The sequence below is a fragment of the Pimephales promelas genome, chromosome 19 (assembly GCF_988280905.1).
Source record: "Pimephales promelas chromosome 19, fPimPro1.hap1.1, whole genome shotgun sequence".
NCBI lineage: Eukaryota > Metazoa > Chordata > Actinopteri > Cypriniformes > Leuciscidae > Pimephales > Pimephales promelas.
In genome coordinates this window covers 6553521-6564697 of record NC_142787.1, presented here as the reverse complement: position 1 = coordinate 6564697, position 11177 = coordinate 6553521, and the positions used below count along the sequence as shown (strand labels likewise).

Sequence of the window (11177 nt, the reverse complement as noted above, 5' to 3'; positions counted from 1 at the left end):
CCTCAGAGCATCAGTTAACTGAATGAATTGAGAATCTCACATGAAAACCCAATTACATCAGCAATTGTCATTCAAGCAGCTGATTTATGTAAATGAATGCAAAACTAAATTTATTGCAGCATAGGGCAAAGTCAGTATACATTATCAACGATTTGAGACAATAAAATAATTTAAACTTTATATAAAACTAAATGGCACTCTGTGGCGCCAGCAGGATTACGTTCAAAAGGTCAGGGGCGACGTAGCCGTAAGTACAGAGTCAGTGTTTACAAGTTGAACGCATAGGTTGAACGTGCAAACTAACTCAAACGCTGTTTACAAAAAAGTAATTAAAAGGTAAAACAACGATGTCGGACGATTTTGATTCTGTACTTCCGGCTACGTCGCCCGTGACCTTTTGAACGTAATTACGTAATACGTGACGTTACAAACGCGCCTGACAGAATAGAGCAAGGCTAGCATTTGTCCTTAGAAAAGTTACATTTTTGGAATAAGTTTTGAAATAACCGATCGTTTTGCATGATAAGACCCTTATTCATCGTCTGGTGTCGTTTAAAGACATTTGAAGCTGCATCTGAAACTGTTATTAACCGTCTTTTCGACCTTGGACCGTCTGGTTCCCATGTAAGTCCATTATATGGAGAAAAATCCTGGAATGTTTTCATCAAAAACATTAATTTCTTTTCGACTGAGGAAAGAAAAACATGAACATCTTGGATGACATGGGGGTGAGTAAATTACCAGCAAAAGTTTTTTAAGAGCCACAAACCTGTATATAAAACTCTTTTTATTCTAGATACACTAAATGCATACAAAGAATAGACAGGATTTTGATGCAATATGCAAAAAAAGTCAGAACAGTCACACAGCTTGATCAAACAGGATCATGTTATTTTATGTTTGAGATAGATATAGATAAATAAAAATATAAATATTTAGACTTTTTTTTTTACGTTGATCTTACCTAAATGTTTTTTTTTTTTTTTTTTTTTGTTAAGAGTTTAAGTAACACATGGAAGCTTGATTTCAATCTTCGAATTAAACTGAAAAAAAGTAGCAAATAAATAGAATAGAATAAAGAGTTTTTTTGGTATGTCAGAAATACTACAGAAACTGAATAAAGTAATCCAATGTAAAATAACACTGGATAGTCTTTTTAGTCCAAGACTGAATTAAATACAAAGGCTATTAATTCTGATTGCTTAGAATTAATGCTATATTCTATTGTTTTAATTCAACAGAGTTAATGACAGACACATATGGCTGCGTTCACTTTAAGAACGGATCCCTGTCTCATTTGTACTGTCTGTCTGTCACACGCGTTTAATGCTTATTTAAGACATTAGACTGTCTTTACGAGGTTACTCACCAATACCAGAGTTTTGACATAATGTCGAGTGTTTTTAACTGTTAAAGCGATATAATCCAGGGATAAAACGTTTGTTTCAGGCGAGCTGTTTGAGGCGGATTGGCTTTACTGTATGTGCACGCAGTGAAAGACATCTCTGAGAGTGCGCGAGCACGGGATGGTTTAATATTGCTTGAATGTTTAAACTAAAACTTAAAAAGACGTGAAAATTATAAACGTTAGTTACCATCATAGGTTACGATGCAATGCTGGCCCGATTGTGCAAGTGAATATTTCGTCGTGTCCCGACTCCTAAACGCGAGTGTGTATCGACAGCTGCAGCGCTTAGTGTAGGGCTGCAGCTATCAATTCTTTTTGTAATCGATTAATCTAGCACTTAATCGATCGATTAATCGAGTAATCGGATAATTTGTTTATGTGTGTTTTTAAGCAACCAAAACAAATAATGTATTACGAAAATGATAAGGTGTTTGGCTTTTATTTATTTAAAAGAAAATAGAGGTATTTATTCCAACTGCAACATTTGGCTCCACAACTAATTATTGCAATTTTTACCCGTGTTTATAAGTGCCAGTGCCAACAATTATATAACAATACAGTTAAAACAATTTACTGTAAAACCTGTTACATGTAGCCCATAACATGTAAAACTTTGAATACAAACTTAAATAGTAAAGCCCATTTGGCCTTAGTTTTGTCTTCTTAATACAACATTACAAAAAAAGGATTGCACCTTCTGCAAATTACCCACCTGGAAACAAAAATATATTAATATAAAATATCAACCCAAACAGGTACACAAATGTGTACAATTTATAAAAAATAAATAAATGGAAATAAAACAATTATAAATAAGAATCAGACTTTTTCAACTGTAATCTCAAGACAAACATCAGAGTGTGTGTGTCTGTGTGTCTCACAATATTTGTTCCTCCATCACGTCCCGGTGAATGTATGCTGAAATTTTTGTTGCGTGGCTACATAAAAGTTTAAGCATATGATGAATTGCCGCAATTGGTCTGACTGCCGCGTGAGAGAGACATGGGTGCACGCGCTCGCTTACCTCTCTGCCGTCGTGCGCGAGCCGCGGTTAGGAGCTCAACATCTCGCATGCGCGCTCGCACTAGATTACAGGCTATTTTAACTTGCGAATTAATATGCGGCGGTAAAACTAGTCGATCACGAGTGGCTCAACAGGTAGATCTATAGACGAACTCATCTTTCAGGCATTTGACCGAAGGGATATACACGCAGCGTGAAAAATCGAATTGCGCGAGTCTCACGCTGAATGCGTGAGAGTTGGCAGCCCTGCCAGGTATACTTTGCAGACACATTGCATCTTGTTCTCTCCCTTTATAAACATATAATGATCCCAAACTTTAGACATTCTCTGCAATTTATGAAGTCATATGTATCATGCGCTGTGGTGTGCTTCCTGAATAACGGTCCGTGTGAAACAATCAGATCCCTGCGTGCGCCATAGGAACTGCGTCATTTAACGAGGCTTCGAGGCAGATTTTTTGCCTCAAGGAATTTTTGTAATCGAGTAACTCGAGGAATCGTTTCAGCCCTAGCTTAGTGCTTGTCTAGTGCAGTGAGACGAGAAGACGCCGCACCGCGTCCGCAAGCCCTTTATATGGAAAAAATCGATTCGAGGCCGTTGAGAATCGATTTTGAATCGGCCACATTTTAAAAACCGATTAATCGAAAAATCATTTTTTTTTGCCCAGCCCTAACACACACACATATATATATATATATATATATAAAAATCACATAAAACATAAAAGCCTGCCGGAAAAGATGGGTCTTAAGGCAAGATTTAAAAACATGAATACTTTCACTGTTTCGCACATCCTGTGGCAGCAGGTTCCATAAATAAGGAGCTGCAAAACTAAAAGCCCGGGACCCCATGGAAGTAGTGCGGGTTCTAGGGAGAACAAGAGTGAGCGAGGAAGATGATCTTAAAGTCCGAGATCGAATATAGATATTAAGAAGGTCCAATAAATATGAAGGGGCAAGGTTATTGAGTGCTTTAAATGTCCGCTTTGGACAGTATTCATGTAAATTATGTCGGTTATGTCTTAAACAGTTGTGAGTGTATCGGATGTGCATCAGTGCGATTGGATCCGCATGTCATTGGAAATAATCCGACGTCTTAAAGTGAAAGTGGCATCAAACATAATGTGGTCTGTGTCCTTAATATTGATCAAGCAACCAAAGAAAAAGAGAAAAGCAATCACAGTTTGTTAATAGCTTTAGTATAATAAGGATTAATTATATTTAATTTACACAAAGAATATTTCTGCTTGAAAGAATAAAGAAGGATGTATGCATGGTTATAAAGAATGCATACTGTATATCATCCATTGAAAAGGCTGTGTTGTACTTTAGGAAAAGTGGTTTTTATTTAATTTTAAGATATTTTTTAAATCACAGTAGTTAAATCCGTATCTGTATTGCATGTTCAGACTTTTAAATCATTTATATTAATAGGTTAATAGATGTTTTCTTCGGGAGTGTATGGGTTTGTACATTTTATTCTATTCTAAATTCTAAATTAACGCATTACAATTTAACTAAACCCATTATATTTTAGTCGACTAAAATCCAATGTGATCTCATGAGAATACGTATGCATTTGTACGTAAAGTGTAGTTCTATCATACGTACATATAATTACGTTTTATATGCGCAGAAACGTATAATACTGACGTATTTACAGAACTAAAATGTAAAATATTTACGTTATTGACAGCACAAAAACGTAATTTATTTACGTTTGAACAAATCCACCGATGTACACATTTGTACATATCACAATTTATGCATATTAAAATCGTAGCATTATGTTTTGACTCTATTGCATTCAACTGTCTTATTCATTACGTTTTCAGTCTCATTTATTGATATAATACTCATAAATATTAACATTTTGCTCGTTTCGCCTGCATAGTGTTAAACAATACACTATAAAACCTTAAAAATACATTCTTTAACTTTACTCGTTTAACCATTTTGTAATATAGTTTATTTGCCGTGAGGCACAGAAAGTGTTTTCTCCTATAAAACAAAACATAAATTCACAAAAGACATCAATATTATTAGTTTGATGTAATCCAAATCTTTAGAATCCATAGCCTACGTTGTTTACAAGAAAAAAATCCTAATTCAACCTTTTATCCAGTCGTGATCTTCGCCTCCATTCTCAGCAGCAACCGTACACGTCAAATCCCGCGCTGGTGATGAATTCAAATTCAAAAGATCGCGCCCTTGAGAAGCGATACGTCGTGTTTTACGGTAGAGATATCAAATGGTCATTGGCTCTTCCCTGCCTCATCACAGATTGAGACATGAAGGACTGTGACGGTTGGTTTAGTTCTTTTGAAATAGTGCGAAGCTGCGAACTGAAGCCGGATGAACATTTTCATTGATTATTAATTTAAATTCTGCTTTGTACTTCATACAAAACTATTACAATGTTGCCAGAGAGGACTGCGACTGCAAAGCATCTTCATGTGAACGGCTTTTGGTTGCGGTTTTGACATTTTCGCAATAAATATATTATTGTGATTATACTTTTCTGTTAGTCACGTTTTTCTTCATAATTGTAACGTTAGTTTACGTAGTTTTAACGAATTGTTAGGGGTAGGTTTAGGGGTAGGAGTAGGATTGGTGGCTCAAAATATATTTTAATGCCATATTGTTAATACAACTGCCATTTCCCAACACATCTGTCCATTATGTTTTATCCTTTTTTTATATTCTGTATAAAATACACTGTAAAAAAATGTCTTGTCAAATTAACAGTAACTTACTGGCAACAATTATCCAGTACTTGCTGTATTTCATTCAACAATAAAATTACTTCAACACTAACTACAGTACTGTTAAGCATACTGTAAAATCAAATAACATTATTTTACTGTAATTTCTTACCATATTAAAGTACAGTATTACACTGTTAATTTTTAATAATACTGTATAGTATTATACAGTTATGAAATGTTATTGTATTTATTTGGTGCTACTGTGTAACCTGTAGAATATGTAGAAAATCCGTAGAAATAGAGTATTATTTAACAGTTAAAATAATATTTCTATGGATTTTCTACATATTCTACAGGTTGCACAGTAGCACTATAGGAAATAGAAAAAAGAACAATTGAAGCTTTAACTGCTCAAAGTTTATTGTGTATTTTCAAACACATTACATTTACATATATACATTTAAATACATGAATAAAATTAAATACATGAATAATAATAATGTAATATAATACAATTTAAATCATGCATGAAAATCATGAACAATCATGCGTTTCAATTCATGCAAAAATGATTATGAACAGGTAAAATAGAAAAGATTAAAGGGGCGCTATCTGATCAATCTATTAGAAAGGGGGGGGGGGCTTAAACTAGATAGTCTATTTGTTTGAGATAGACTGTCTAACTGGTCAGACTGGTCTGTTGCTGATTTTAAAGGGTTTTGGGCTCCTTTATAACTAGAGGACCAGATTTGCAGGGCTGGGAGAAATGTATAACTACACTTTAACAACTACAGACCAGTGTCATTGCTCTCTCGGTTTTCTAAAATCCTTGAAAAGTTGTTTGCTCAAAAATTAATTTTTTTTTTTAGAAAAACACAAATTATTTAATGAAAAACAATATGGCTTTAGAGATAAAAAAGATTAACTGCTTTGGCATTAATTGAACTCATAGGAAAAATTACATCTGCAACTGAGGATAAAGCAATACACAGTGGAGGTCTTCATCAACTTAAGCAAAGCATTTAAAGGGTTAGTTCACCCAAAAATGAAAATTCTGTCAGTATTTACTCACCCTCATGTTGTTCAACCCCGTAAGACATTAATTCATCTTCCGAACACAAATTAAGATATTTTTTATGAAATCTGAGAGCTGGATCACTCCTGCATACTAGTCCATAGGCTTTGGTATGATTTTTTCTTTGGTATGATTGGCTTGATTTTTGTTAACGCAAATACACACAAATGTGGCATTTTCTTTTCATCCATTATCTGTTGGTCACAAAAGTACACAAACACACATTTGAAAACAAAAACAACAACATTTGAAAGACCCACAACTGTCTAGTTTGTAATGTCAAATAATGCTACAATCAAGATGAGGCTCTATAAAAGGAGTAATTAAAACAAAGAATAAGACAAACAATACGAAAACATTAAATACAGACTTACTATTTTAATTTTGCTGTTTGGCTTGATGTGGTCATCATTTATGTATCGTCCGAGATTTTCTGTAGCTTTACTGCCATCAACACTGTATGGTGAAATATTTTAAAAACACTGTATATAAACATACCAAAATATGATGTAATTATACTTCATTAGAACATTCATTAATTTAATCTTACCAGTAAGATTGTCCCTGAAAGGAGTAGAAATATAAAAAAACTGCATCTTCAGCTGAGTAGTTTTTGAGCAGGGTCTCTCCTTCAGATCCAGCCATGTGTCTTCCAACATACTCCAGTAGGAATTCTCCTGGCTCAATATGCTTTGTGGCGATTACTCCAAAACCTAATAAATTGGGTATAAATAAGTGTAAATTAAGTATGAGAAAAGATTCATAAAGTTGTTAAGGTTGTCTAAACTGTTTTAAATGGTAGCCCTGCTTGGAAAACAAATACGATATCTACATCTAAAAGTGCAAAACTACAAAACTCATATGTATCATGACACTGAATATTGATAATTTCCATTGTTAAACAGGCCCCCGGAGTCTAACTGGCAGTTACATACAAATAATATCAAGATCACTCGCACATCTACACAATGGAGTTTAATTTGGACATCAGCAGCTAGCATAAATACAGGCAGGAAAACAGATATAAATCCACCTTTAACTGATTCAATCATGTTTTTTTGTTTCTCTTGTGTTTTTTTTTAACAGCCTGTTGTTTTTAGCTACACATTTTAAACCCAACCATTCGACATTATTTAGAGACCAAACTTAGCTTTTAATGAAGTTTTGCAAAGTCATACTGATGGCAGAATTGAATGCCGTAACTTACCTTTCTCTTCACACATTAATTTTTTCTCGAATGTGTCTTTATCTTTCCCCGAAGCAATGAAGTACAAGGCTTCCTTTTCAGGAGAAACTCTTTTGGGTCTCATTTTCCTGTGAAATATAAGAACATTTTATGCAGGATATAGTGCATATGCTAAGTAAAAAAAAAAAAAAAAAAAAAAATAGAAAATACTCTAAAAAAAAACTCCTTAGAATTGTGTAGACAATAACTTATTGAAAAGATGACAATGTGGCTGATAATTTACTACATTTTTACTATACTTTTTATATCAAGTATTTTTATAAAATCATTTTAAAAAGAAACTGAATATCAATAATACCAATCTGCATGCACATTTACATTGTAAGAGGATGCAAAAACATTGTATAATGTTAGCATTTACAAATCATCATAAAATGAAGTTAGAATGTACAACTTACCTTTTACTTCGGAAAGAAAAAAAGTGAGATGAGAAATGGCTCAGTGCGCTTAGGATCTTGGGATCTTGTAGGTAGATAAATCTTTAAACTATAATAGAAAGATAACTCTCCAATGTAGGAAACAATCTCGTTGAAGTCTTCGAAAGTTGTGCTCTTCCAAATGCCAAACATGAAGTGTGAATTAGGAACCTGGAATAGAGAGATATACGTTCTGCTATCGGAGCAGTGATTGGGCCATCGGATAAACCACAGTTAGCCAACATTACTATTGGTTCTGTTATGCTAATGTTTTGTGATTGAAATCAAATAGCTAGATTAACATAAGGGTAGAATCTGTTGGTAAATTAGTTTTAAATCCAGTTGTAAACATCAACTGGATCAGGAAAAAGTACTTTTCATAATTAGTATTATTTTGCATGCATTTTAAATAGAGCACAGAACACAAACCTATATCAATGGCAGATAAAACATGATAAAGTTAATAAAGGAAAAGTTCAAAAATAATATCAAACTATGGGATGGTGCAGCATTTAAAGAAAGTAGGCGATATACAATTAATTTACTATTTAAAATATTTTAAAAGACAGAAAAAAGTAATTTACCACAATGTAAAAAAATAAATAAATAAAAAATCTGCTCATTTATAAATCAAATGATGTTATAGGGATGTAGCAGATTACCATGGGCATTCATATTTTTGTTGGTTTAACTAAACCTTTATACCACATCTGAAACGAAAGCTCATATTAATAGTTCCTCTTGTTGAATCTCTCAAAAAATACATGCAGAGTCCTCAGAGTGTTTTAAGTATAGGATGACTTGTTTAAGCATGTGTATTTTTAGGTCTAAGGTAAACTTTCACAGCCTGGCCTTTGAAGCCGTTCTCCATAGAGATGCTAATGTCCTGCAGGTAGTGGGGGTTGCAGCTCAGTCCACTCAGGGACTGAAAACACAGTGAGAAAGCGTCCGATCACAGCCATTGGGATATGTTTCAATCAGCTCTGTAATTTAGCAGAGCTGTTTACAATACAGTCAAATCACACCACATGTATTTTTACACGTTTATATATCAATGTTTATACTTAAACACATTAACATTTTCTAAGACAGCCCTTGTTTTAGCAGGTGGGGAATAAATGAAATATGATGAGTATGACAATAAATCTTGCTTTAGTAAGCAGACACTTGAGAGCTTAATGTTACTTACTCAGACTGTTAGTATTAAACAGATATGTTAGCTCAAATACAAAAACTTATACAATTGATAATACTTGATTATACATATTTGGAATGTCTAAAACATGGATGTGGTAAATGGATCTAGGAACACAACAAAGCTAAAACCATTACTGAAACCATTTTGATTCTGTCAAAAATAATTTCTAACAATTGCACCCCTTACATGTCCAGTCAGTCCCTAATTCAATTTTTTAAGATGTTTTCAAAATATCCACAGTGTATTTTTTAATGTATGTTTGTTTTTATTTGGTGTGGCTCAGATGATGAATGGAAGTGCATGTTTATGTTATTTTTGTGTTGTTGTTTTTTTGTCCCAAAATAAGAAACCGTAAGTGAGTGCTTGTAATAACTTCCAGTTAAAAAATATTCATAATTACCGGTTGCTTACATGCGCTCCTCACAAAGATTAATACATTTTTTAGGTTAAAGAGCTAAGGATGTTAAATCCACAAATATCTTAACTGTTATCCATAAGCCAACTGCAATTAAGACATTTGATCAAGAAGTTTATGACAAAGAGAACGATATATCTAGCACAGAGAAACAACCTGTAGGAGCGGGATTTGATCAATGTGAGTGTGAGCGGCACACAAGTGGAACGTTTGCTTGGATTGGGTCGAGCGCAATGCAATCTTTGCTCAAATGCTCTGATTGGGATTAAAGATTTTTAAATAAAATGCCATAGAGAAACAGATACCATATTATTAAGATATCCACAGAACTAACCATTTAAAAAGTAAAATTCCTGTTTTTTACATAATGAACCTAAACACAAGTATTTTACTTTTAAAAATCCTATTTACTTTAACTTTTTTAACGTTTTACATCAACCACCAGTATGTAAACGTTGAATTAACTATAAAGTAAGGTGAAGTAAATGAGTGACAGCCCTTTTCACGTCCCTAAGTTGTGGCCAAAATGTTTTTCCAGCTTTTGCGAAGAGTAGAGCAGACAATATAATAAGTGCCGAAGCAAAAACAGTCGATACACTTGTTACAACTGAACAGGTTATTTACAAATAGTTGATGAATGAATCAGCTTAGATGAATAGCTTATTTACAACAACAATATGATTTTCTGTCTTAATTCTGCCTCTGATTGTTTCACTGCTAGTATATCTGCTAGTGAATTGAAGCATTTAATGTAGTCTATTAACACCTGGTCTAGCGAGATAAAAACATGCAGGAAGTTACTAAACTGCAATCATCTGTGATTATCATATGTAAAGGCAAATTTACCTTGAATGTAAATCGTTAACCACACATTCCAAAAGAATAGTTTTAAGCACTATGTCAATGAAAGGATATTGCTGTTTTTTGTAACTAAAACAACTCAATTCACACTAGTGAAGCTGCTACTATATGGCTACTTCACATCTGGGTCATTCACCCTTCTCAGTGTTTATTTTGCGATAATAGACGGCTGGATGTAGCCTACATCCCTTACTCACTTTACTAACTAACCAACAAATTATTTAAATAACAAAAAAAAGTTAGTAAAACTTAATGTTAGTAAAAAAATAAGTGGTTGGTTCATTTTCATTAATTTGGTTAAAAAACAATATTAACTAGAAAAAAAAGTTTGATGACAAACTTTAAGTTGGCTTGAGAAAGCCGGACCAGAGCGTTTGAAGTTTTGAAGTTTGAATGAAGTTTTAAAGATAGATTAGAAAGAAAGAAAGAAAGATGGATAGATTAGTTAGAAAGAAATATAGATAGATAGATAGATAGATAGATAGATAGATAGATAGATAGATAGATAGATAGATAGATAGATAGATAGATAGATAGATAGATAGATGTTTTCGGCAAGAATCTAACATGATTAGCATGTAGCTAGCTTGATGCTAATTTGATTAGCATGTAGTTAAGATGATTAGCATGTTGTTAGCATGATTAGCATGTAGCTAGCATCATAATAGCATGATTAGCATGTTGCTAGCATCATGCTAACGTGTTTTTATCAAGAAGCTAGCATGACTAGCATGTAGCTAGCATCATGCTAACCTGATTAGCATGTTGCTATCATCATGCTAGCATGTTTTAGCAAGAAGCTAGAATGATTAGCATGTAGCTAGCAT

At 33.5% G+C, this 11177-nt stretch overlaps 1 long non-coding RNA gene across 1 annotated transcript; it reads right to left on the bottom strand.

The window, feature by feature from the left end:
* Window positions 1-5553: 5553 nt before the first annotated feature.
* LOC120485882 (uncharacterized) lies at window positions 5554-7993 on the bottom strand. The gene is made up of 5 exons (XR_016147707.1): window positions 7859-7993; window positions 7422-7528; window positions 6765-6927; window positions 6589-6670; window positions 5554-6408 (listed from the first exon to the last, which is right to left on the bottom strand). It is a non-coding gene; the product is annotated as an uncharacterized LOC120485882 (long non-coding RNA).
* Between the last annotated feature and the right edge of the window lie 3184 nt (window positions 7994-11177).